This window comes from Euprymna scolopes, chromosome 30 (genome assembly GCF_053919585.1).
Source record: "Euprymna scolopes isolate OS-2025 chromosome 30, ASM5391958v1, whole genome shotgun sequence".
Classification (NCBI taxonomy): domain Eukaryota; kingdom Metazoa; phylum Mollusca; class Cephalopoda; order Sepiida; family Sepiolidae; genus Euprymna; species Euprymna scolopes.
This window is the reverse complement of record NC_136511.1, coordinates 2,967,267-2,978,809: the sequence shown is the minus strand read 5'-3', so window position 1 is coordinate 2,978,809 and position 11,543 is coordinate 2,967,267. Positions and strand designations below refer to the sequence as shown.

Below are 11,543 nucleotides of genomic sequence, written 5' to 3'. Positions count from 1 at the left end.
AAAAATTAGACAAACGTTTACGATAGGAATGTACGGAGGAACGGCTGGGAGAGAAAAAAAAAAGAAAAATAGAACCTTCTCCACCTTTTAACTACCTGGCCTAATTTTCAAACAGTCTTTTCCACTGTCTGAAATTTTGGACTTCCGTATAATTAACGTGACAAGGAATTACTTTCGGATGAACGAAGCGAGAATCTCTCGCTTTTTGGAGCTAATTAAGCTATTATTATTATTATTATTATTATTATTATTATTATTATTATTATTTAATTCAATATCTTAGGACTTTAATTTACTAATGGTCTTTGAAGTAGACCCAGAAAACTAAAATGTTACTTTCACAGGATTTTTACAATGAATTCATTTAACTTCAAAGTTTAGCTGAATTAGTTAGCTCGTCGTTGAAACATTTTTCGTAACTTTTATTTATTTATTTTTTTCACTTGTACAAGTATTTTCTTTTTCCTTTTGGAAAGTAACTTTAGTCTCTAATCTTTCAAATACAATCAAAAAGAAGTCCGAGAACTACAAAAACTATTATATACCGGCCTTCAAAAGCACGTTTCCCTATTTGTTTTTTAAATTTTTTTTACAAAATTTGCTCGTACCTAATATACATATATACATATATATATATATATATATATATATATATATATATATATATATATATATTATATATATATGTGTGTGTGTGTGTATATATATATACATATATATATATACACACGCACGCACACACACACACATATATATATGTAGACAAAAGATTCTTAGACATCAGTTGGAGATATTCATTGATTTAAAACCACCTGAATAGTGAGATTTTTTTTTTTTTTCTCCACTGTTCTTCCAACTGTAACCAAAATTCCCCTCTTCCCTCATTCGTTTTCTTAGTTTTTAATCTATCATTCTGACGGTTCCTCTTAGAGGGTCAGACGATAAGGCCTTAGGGAAAATTTTAATTTCACCTGCCCATTTCTTGTTTTTTTTTTGGTATTTAAATTAAATTATGTTTCCTCTGAAATTTCTCCTTCCATTCTGCTGTACCAAAAATTTACTTACATATATATATATATATATATATATATATATATATATATATATATATATATATATATGCAGAATTAAAAATTTAACTGTTAAAAGACCAAAATATGTGTAAAATATTTTTCAATAAATGAATATATTTATTCATGAAAATTAAATTCAACTTTTTACATACATGGTGGTTGGTGAAAATGTTTCGCTCGTGTGGGAGCCTTTTCTAGTCTCACACAAAAACACGCGTTCACATCTCAAGCCATATTTCTTGTCATATACATACGCACACACAAACATACGCGCACATGTACACACAAAGGGATATATTCACGTTCGCGTACATACACTCACATTCACGTGTATACACACACACGCTAACGTACACACATGCACTCACATACGCGCACACGTACGCACACAAGGGCAACGTTACTTCCCATTTCAAAGGAAATCCACACATGCGCAAAAGACCACCGGAAACAACTAATAAAGCAAGAGACAAGCTGTTTCCAGCCCTTTTTCGGACCAGCTTCCGAGCTGAGTGGTCTACGGACCAGCCGCCGTCGTTTCGGCAGGCGCGCGCCTCACGCCACCTGCTACTATGCGTGGGACAAGAGCTAACAGACTATACGTACACCTTACACGTTTTCTATCTCCATGGCCTGGATTGACTTTTGCTCATTTTCTCTCTCTATATATACTACAATAGACTTTCTTTCTCACCAGCTAACACCGAGAGACGCACACCAAACTGGATTGACTTTCTCTCTTTCTCTCACTACGACAATAGACTTTCCTTCTCACCAGTAAACAGCGAAAGCCGAACGCGGACATGAACACGTGTTGTACCCTTTTCTTTCATGTGTTTCTTCACGAAATAAATTCTAGTTCGTTTACTTCAAATAAACGCGTTGCTCGTTCCCTTTCTACGACTGGGGGATATATATAATATATCCACCAGTCCACTACAAATTGGCGACACCCGAACGAGAGATGAACCCACATTTCTTTCTATACATTAGACCGCTACACTCGTTTTCTTTCAGATGTTGGTGAAGTGAAAGGTTTAAATGTCTTATATAGTACCTATTTACAATGCCTCCCCACGGGACAGAGTTAGACATCAGAGTCGTTTTTAAAGGTGGAGAAAAGGTAAAAGAAATAAAAAGTGTCTCAGTCGTGAAGGATTTCTCCTTCACTGAAAGAGAACGAGAAATGGAAGTGCCGCATCTGAAGAACAGATGGTATTTATTTGCTCCCCCACCGAGCAAATTAGGCACAAGGCCGATTTTTAATGTGAGGAGTGAAGGGGAAATGGGGACCAACTCCCCGGGGAGTAGGGGAGCTGGATAGTGACAATTGGTATGAAGGGTTGCCCCTACATTGACCAAGGTCTTATATGTGGGGTTGCCCCCACATATGGTCTTTGCTTGCAGTATCTGCCGGAACAGATGGTATTTATTTGCTCCCCCACCGAGCAAATTAGGCACAAGGCCGATTTTTAATAAATACCAACCCCACATATAAGACCTTGGTCTATGTAGGGGCAACCCTTCATACCAATTATCACTATCCAGCTCCCCTACTCCCCGGGGAGTTGGTCCCCATTTCCCCTTCACTCCTCACATTAAAAATCAGCCTTGTGCCTAATTTGCTTGGTGGGGGAGCAAATAATTACCATTTCTCTTGGCCTTTTGGCCAAGATCAAAGTGTAGTATCTGTTCTCTGATACATAAACCGCGCAAGGCAGTTCTGTTCTGGCGACACATTCTCATGCGCGGAACACCTGACAAGCTTGTTGGGTAGCGTTCTGTCCGCACTCCCACTTTGTCTGTCTTTCTCTGCTCTCCCCCCTCACGTGGGAATCCGAGCTGATAATTCATGACCTTCACGCGAGGGAGGGTCGGAAACACTCTCCTCTCTTCCCTCCACTAACTTCCCACTCCCTCTCTCAGTTCCATCTCCCCTTTTGGCGCCAAAGTCGACTCCCCACTTTGGACGCCGACTCCACGTCAGTCATTTTCGCGATTTCCAAACACAAACAGAGGTTTTTAAAAATGGACACCCTCGGGGTGCCACCAATACAGATACCCCCATCCAGGGGGCGACCACAGAAACAACTGCTCCCCAAGAGGATGATTCCCCAATAGGGGAGCAAAACACCAACAAGCAACAGGGCATACGGCCCGGAAAATGAACCAAGTGACGCCCCCCAGAAGAGGGAAAACTCACCAGCGGCTCACCAAGAGGGCGACTAACCCAAAAGGGGAGAAAAAACAATGTTGTACAGGGCATCCCGCTCTAACCACAAAAATCAAGAGGCAGTAGTTCTAAAGGACGATAAAGGGGGCAATGCTGCCCAGTAAGGCTTCTCTCCGAAAGGGGGAGAAAATCAAGAAAACACGGGGGCATACCGCCTGGACCTCACCAAAACAAAAGGAGCAAAAGCTCCCAAGGACAATAAAGGGGACAATGCTCCCCAAAAGGCCGACTCCCCAAAAAGGGAGGCTCTTCCCGGAAAAAGCATCAAACAAGGAGAGTCGGTCCCAAAGGAAAGCGGAAAGGAAAATGCCCCCCCAAACTACATACTGCACCAACACTAGACACTGCACCAACACCAACACCAGACACCACACCAACACCAGACACCACACAGCCGCTCGTCCCCACACCAATGCAAATTGAGCCGCCACCCCAGAAAGAAAAGAATGAACCCGGGATGGGGAGAGACCCTTCAGATTCCCCCACTCACGGACTTGCTCCAACAGGGACCCTCGCCCTTGAAACAAGGGAGGAACTTTGTTTTGTAGCCCCCCTGTCAGTGGCAACGGACTTACCACACCAGCAGAGAAAAAATTTAAAATCTCTGCGGGACTGCCAACAGATAGGGGGAAAAGACATTAATGTCCCCTCTCATTTCCCGGACGCCCCACGGCTAACAACTTTTGTCAGGCTTCCAGAGGCCTACAAGACCAACGTGTGGACAATTCTGGAGGCTGCTGAAGGGGCTGTCCCGGGAATTGAACTGATTAGGAAAAATGGCCCTTCCCTTGAGGAACTCGCAAAACAATCCAAGGAAAGGGTTCCAGTGTTGGTTTATCCGTCACTCTATAGGTCCCTTAAATTGACTTACCCTTTGGACGTCGGCGGCATTGTGAGAGCAGATCAGGACATGAAAAACCTGAGGTAATGGCTTTAAATTTGGCTAGTCTGAATGTGAGGGGCTTGAGATCATCGGGACGGGCGGCTCGCCTCCGGCACAACCTCTTGTCCCTGGGAGTGGATGTGGCTGCGATTCAGGAGACGCATTTCATTTCTTCTGTGGACTGTCAGTTTCTGGCGCGAGATTTTGAGGTTTTCTCAGTATATGGCAGCCCACGGAGGAAGGGAGTTTCCTTGCTAGTTAAATGTACCCTGTCCGCGACGGTCGACGTTGTCCATAGTGATGTGGAGGGCAGGCTGGTCGTGGTCAATGTTGCCGTAAAAGATTATGTGTTTCAGATGATTGCGGTTCATGCGCCCGCTCGTGAGCGAGTCTCATTCTTCAGTCAGCTCGACGCGTTTGTAGATTGTCCGAAGCGGATAGTGCTAATGGGGGATTGGAATGCCATCTTAGACCCCGAGATAGATAAGGTATGAGGCGATGCTAGAGGGTCGGAGAGGTGCGAGTTCAGCCTGGCTGATCTAATGGCTAGACGCGGTCTAGTCGACAGATTTCGGGTCGAGCATCTGGGGCTGGAGATGTAGATGTGGACCAATAGACTTCCCTCCTATCCTAACACTTACTTGGACAGGATGTTAGTTAGGAGAGGCGAAGTAGACTTCTTATCTTGTCCCACGTTCACTTGGCTAGGCCAGACAGACCATGAACTAGTTATGGCCCGGCTGAAGCTAGGAAATAGGCTTAAGTTAGTGCCTCACTGGAAGTTAAACACTTCACTTCTGGAGATACAAGACTTCCAAGAGAAGCTAATAGAATTAATTCAAAAAGCACTAGTGGGGGCGGTTACTGGGAGTAAATGGTGGGTAGGTCTAAAAGCCAAAAGTATAACCTTCTCCGTCAAGTATGCCCAGCGCCTCGCACTAGATAAGGCCAAGACGAAGAAGAAGCTAGAGCAGAAACTAGCCCGGGCTACAGGGGTGGGTGATAGGGTTAGTCAGGAACTAGCTAAACAGGACCTTCTGCATGTGAATAGCCAGCGTTATGAAGGTCAAGTAGTCAGAGCTAGGCTTAGAAAGGTAGGCAATGAAGCAGTCAACTCCAACACTGACGCGCGTCGTAAAATTTCTAGGTGTGGCTCGGACAAGTACATTGCAAAGGTAAGACATCCGGATGGACGCACCCTGGAATCGACTCGAGAGATGTGCGAGGGGTTTCGAGAACATTTCGATGAGCATTTTACGCAGCATCCTGATCTTCCAGTCCTTGAGTTAAGCGACTATTTGGCTGATTCTGCCCGTCGCTAGGCAGTTAGATCAGCTAGTTGCGAGGACTGGGTGATGGAGCGGGAGATTTTTACTGCGCTGAAGTAGGTCAGCTGTGACAGATCGCCGGGACTCGATGGTCTGCCATAGGAACTGTATTTGAGGCTGTCGCCCATGTTTCTGCCTCTTCTGATGGATTGTTAAACCATTGGTTTGCTTAGGGATCCATCCGGGGCAGATACATTGCGAAAGTCAGATATCTGGATAGACGGATCCTGGAATCGACTCGGGAGATCTGCGAAGGGTTTCAAGAATATTTCGAGAAGCATTTTACGTAGCAGCCCGATCTTCCAGTCCTTGAATTTAGCGACTATTTGACCGACTCCCCCAACCTCGAGTCGGCTAGAGCGGCTAGTTGCGAGGGCCGGATGATGGAGCGGGAGGTCTTTACTGCGCTGAAGTAGGTCAGCTGTGACAGATCACCGGGACTCGATGGTCTGCCATAAGAACTGTATTTGAGGCTGTCGCCCATGTTTCCGCCTCTTGTGACGGATGTGTTCAACCATTGGTTTGCTCAGGGATACATCCCAGGGCAAGTCACCAAGGGAGTGATCACATTGCTGAAGAAAGGTGACGGGCATGGAGGGGAAGATTTAGACGACTACAAGCCCAAAACTCTGCTTAACACAGAGTTGAAGATTTTGGCCAAGGTCCTATCGAATTGGCTGCAGGTTGTTATCAGCGAGTTGGTTGCACTGGAACAGAACTACTCTGTGAAGGGGAGATCTATTCAGAACAACTTGCACCTGATCCGCACGATCCTAGACGGGGGAATAGATGACGACACGGAAGCTGCACTGATCGATTTAGATCAGTCCAAAGCATTCGATAGAGTCGACCATTGTTTCTTGGCATCTGTCTCAGAGGTCGCCGGTTTTAAACCGGACTTTTGCAAGTGGATCTCCGTGATGTATCAACAGCCCACGGCTGTCCTGCAAGTCAACAGAAAGCACTCGAAACCCTTTGTTATCTCTCAGTCGGTTCGTCGGGGTTGTCCGCTGTCGCCCCTGTTTTATGTCCTGGCCTTGAAGCCTCTGCTCTGCAAGCTGGGACGGGGGGGAGACAAATTCGGCCCCGCACGGAATGGGTCTGCCTGTCGGCTCAGCTTCCAAGGTATCCGCGTTCGCCAATGATGCCACGCTCTTCGTGTCGAGCTTCAGAGACATTAAAAATATGTCGGAGGCACTCGCACAGTAGCAAAGAATCACGGGGGTCAAGATAAACCGCAATAAGTCGGTTGGACTGCGGTTGGACGCCTGGAGTGGCAATGCAAACCTCCCAGCGCCCTTCAGCTGGACGGATGGCCTAGTTCGGATCCTTGGCGTGTGGTTTGGACCAGGTCTCCAGCTTGATAAGAATTGGTCGGAGGTACAGTCAAAAGTGGAGGCTGCGGTCAACTCTTGGCTTCCTAGGAAACTTTCCTTAAAGGGTAGAGCCGAGGCGTGCGCCACATACGTCTTCCCTCTCATCCTTTACCAACTTGCCGTACTTCCCCTCCCTGCACAACACCTAACAGCTCTTTTCGAACTCTTGTCATCGCTCCTTTGGGACAAAGGAAGACACTGGGTGAGCAGACAGGTCTGCATTCAACGTCCGTTTGAGGGAGGTTTGGGAATGCCGGACTTGAAGTGTCATCGAGCCGCCGAGAGGCTGGCCTTCCTGAGCCACTACCTTCAAGAGGAGCAACCATGGCACCCCGCGATTCCTGCCGCCTTTCCTGACCTCATTCTCGACCCCTCTATCGAGAGTCGTTGCAGGCCGCGGAGAGATTCGGCCTTCCTGAAATAGGGCCGACTTTGTGACTGCTACCCGTAGAAAACTCCACAGGGATCTACTGAGGGGGGGGCTCGTTTGGGTTGGCAGCAGAGTGAGATCTGTTTCACATGGAGTTGGGCGCCAGGGTCGAGTCATCTGAATAATTCGATGATCTCTCTGACCTGGCGATTGGCCCGAAATGCACTTCCACTTAACAACATACAATGCAGTTCTGTTTTTTTGGAGTCACCTGCTTGTCCCCGTTGTGGAACAACAGCCGTAGAGACGACTGATCACGCTTTCTCCAATTGCCGCGAACTCCGCCAGTACTGGTCATATGTCAGCAAGGTGACGACTTGCATCGATCCCGAGCATCCTCGACCGATTACCATATCCAATGTCGTTGACAACGTGAGACCACCGTGGGACCGGGAAAGACAAATAGTCTACATTACGATTCTGGCCGTGGCGAGAATGGTGATTTGGACGTCGCGTCTGCAAGATAGCCGGGGTTGTTGTCTTTTTCTGATCAGGATCTGATCTCTTTCTTTAAACACCAACTACGGGTGAAGATCAGATGTGATAGAAGAAGGCTGCATCGCATGGCATTTGACAGAAGATGGATATATGTAGCAAGCCTGTGTGCAGGAAAAGGAGCCAAATTTGAATACGTATTCCCTGCCTAGGTGTGGAACGCGCAGTTCCGTTAAGTGTAATTTTATTCTTAGCCACTTAGCTAGCTGAGTGAGTGCTCCAATGCCCCCCTCCCGTTTAGGAAGCCTCCAAGATTCCCACGCCCACCTAATTTCAATTTTTTCTTTTCACCCCTCTCTCTAAATTTCACCCATCTTGGAGAGAAAGAAATCAATCACTAACCCCCAATCCTCCACCCCAAAACACTTTCTTTCCTCCATTTCGTCCCACCTAGAGAGCATCCCCACTTAGAGACTGGCCCGCAGGAGCTCAGGTTCCTTTACAAACCAAAATGAAACGGGTCTATCAACTAGACGGGATTGGGAAGGCCCTACTAATCACTACTGGAATTTTTTTTCGCCCTCGACACAAATGAATTATTGTATTACCTTCATTATTATTATCTTTTTTGCTTTTACACGCTAATAAAATATGTTTTAAAAATTGGGTACTAAGTAGGACATCCCCAAGTATGAAAGGGTGAATGCGGTATTATGGTGAAAGAAGATTCTAGCTAAGAGAAACTGGTGTTCAGTTCTAGAGTGACAAGGATGATCAACGACCCCCATTTCCCTCCACCCCTTTTGAGTTGGCCATGTGCATAAGTTTTTTGTTCATGTTCATTTTTTCCTGAATAAAAGATTTAATATCTCAAAGTGTAGTATCTGTCCGGCAGATACTGCAAGGGGCAACCCTTCATACTAATTGTCACTATCCAGCTCCCCTACTCCCCGGGGAGTTAGTCCCCATTTCCCCTTCACTCCTCACATTAAAAATCGACCTTGTGCCTAATTGGCTCGGCGAGAGAGCAAATAAATACCCTTTTCTTGGCTTTTAGGCAAAGATCAAAGTATAGTATCTGTTCTTACTACATGCTGTACTAATGTTTGTAACTTTGTGATATAAAGTGAGGGATCATTTTCTCTATTGATTTAATGTAAAATGATCACCCACTTTACAACGAGTTAGTCTTAAACTCATTCAAGTAATTCTCCAGATCATTCAAGTAGTTTTTGAAGGATTCCAGTTATTTTTTAAGCATTCAAGTCATTCTTAAAGACATTCAATTCATCCTTAAGTTCATTGAAGGGTTTTTGATATAAATGTAAGTCATTTACTTTTTATTCATTTCAGTCATTGCAGCCTATTTTTCGGTCATTTTAGTTTATCTTTAAGAATTTTATGTGAATCCTACATTCACGCATTCATTCATTACACGAGAGCACGCAACTAATGGTCATCGGCCTTGTTATTTATATCAAGTAATAGAAAGTTTACCGTTTATAGTAAGCACCGTTTACCGTTTAAAAAAAAGTGGAGAATATTTTTTAATAAATAAATATATTTATTTATTAAAATTAAATCCAATATTTTGATTAATAACAGAATCTTAATCAAGAAATTCAGGTGGGTCTTTCTTTTTATTTTTACCTGTGTGAAAAAGAAATCTTATGTATATATATATATATATATATATACGTATATATATATATGTGTGTGTGTGTGTGTGTGTGTGTGTAAGTAAAAGTGTCTGTCTGTCTGTGTCTGTGTCTGTACATTTCCCTACGCAATAACTCTGTCAATTTTAAGGGTACAGACTCGAAATTTGACATACAGGGGTCAAAGATCAACAATTTGACTTTTGAGAACTCTACTAAACTCCTCCGACAATTTTGGGTTTAAGTTAATAACTTGATTTGAGCCCAAAACAATAAATTTTCAGCGGTCATAATAGGCGTCAAATTAAAAAACAAAATTACCTCTGCGGTCTCTACCAAATTACTCAGACAATTTCTGGTCTAAACATTTGAAATTTTACATGAAGGGTATTCAGAGATAGGGCAAGCTTTTTTTTATCAGTTTGGGTCGTAATTTTTTAGTTACCAATATATAATTGTATGTATGTATGTATGTATGTATGTATGTATGTATGTATGTATGTATGTATGTATGTTCGCGTGTCTGCCTAAAACTTTCGACAGAGGGAACTGATTTTACCAAGATAAGTATCTTTTTAACATGGGATCTTTCATACGACAAATATCGAAAAATCGGCTAAAAACATTAATATCTTCACCTTCAACTGGGCACTTTTCTACAAGGGGTTCGCTTTTTTCGCTGATATTTTTAAAAGTTATCCTCTCCTTTCCATTGTTTAGCCTTAATTTAAACATAAGTCGTACCAGATTTGGCGGTGGTCGTAACCGCAAAGAAGTCAGGTTATTTTTCCTGTTCTTTTCCTCCTTCACGATACGGGTTCGAGCCTGCATTTCTACTACCACTTTGTTTTTTGTTGTTTTTTGCTAAACATACACATTCAAACACCCGGGCAACGCCGGACTTAAATACTAGTATATATATATATATATATATATATATATATATATATATATATATATCAATAATATAAAGTTGAACGTCTGTCTGTCTCTGTGTGTGTGTGTGTGTGGGTGTATGTGTGTGTGTGTGTGTGTGTGTCTGGTCACGAATAGGCTCCTATATGGTTGATTATTTAAAAAAACCGATTACATATAATGATAGAAGATGTACCGAGGATCAGGAATGGGTATGTTTTATCTGGCAAGACGGTGGTTCGCGTCTGGTCCCCAAAGTATGGAAATAAAAAATGAAAAAAAAACGTTTACAAGGGTTTTTGATATAGACCTACATAAGAATACTTTGATAAGTATGTTTCAACTTGAATAGGGATGGTATAATAAAATTGTGGGGACTGTGTTCGCGCTTGTACTCCATGGAAATATGGCATAAAATTTAACAAAGTCTTTTCATATCTATTTGCGTAAGTATACTTCAATAATTATGTTACAGTTTGAAGAAATATGGTATAATAAAATTAGTGGGTGTTCGTTCGCACCTTAACTCCATAGAATGTAAATATGTCACAAAGTTTAAGAAGGTTTTTTAAAAGGGGTGAGGATCCAGAATAACACCTTAACTTTAATCTTGATTCACGTTAGCTTTTGTGAAATTTTTTAGTTGAATCATATTGTGTCGAATAAATTCACCTTATAAATTCACGTTCTTATTAAAGTTAAAGCCAAAAAAAAAATAATAATAATAAAATCGGAACATTAGACAATTCTCGACAAAATTTTGCATAACTCTGTTTTTTTCCTTCTTCACTTGCACGTAGTACTCTTTCGAAAATAGATAAATAAATAAATAATAACAAATAAGCACGTTACTTGTTATCGTGTCAAAAGAAGGAAAAAATCCTGCTCACGTGATTACGTGTCTTTTTAAAGCATTTACATAACCCTTTATTTTTATTTATATATCTGTTTAAGCTTTTTTTTTGTCTAGAAGGAATTCAGTTGATTACAACCCTTTCTGTGTGTTCTTTATATTACAATAGTACAACTCTGAATTCGACGGCGCAATACTACACCATCCAATACTGTAAAACTAGACGAAACTCTTCTGCTCGAAAAGGGCGCAATGTTCTACTTATTCATATTTATATCGATTCTTTGCTTTAAAAAACTGAAATAATTACGTGTTTACTTTTTTAATATTTCATTTTAATGTTTCGGATTATTTTACTA

General features: G+C 42.5%; 1 pseudogene; it reads left to right on the top strand.

Moving 5' to 3' along the window:
• Positions 1-8,795: 8,795 nt before the first annotated feature.
• Positions 8,796-8,976, top strand: LOC145255055 (U2 spliceosomal RNA; annotated as a pseudogene).
• Positions 8,977-11,543: the final 2,567 nt, after the last annotated feature.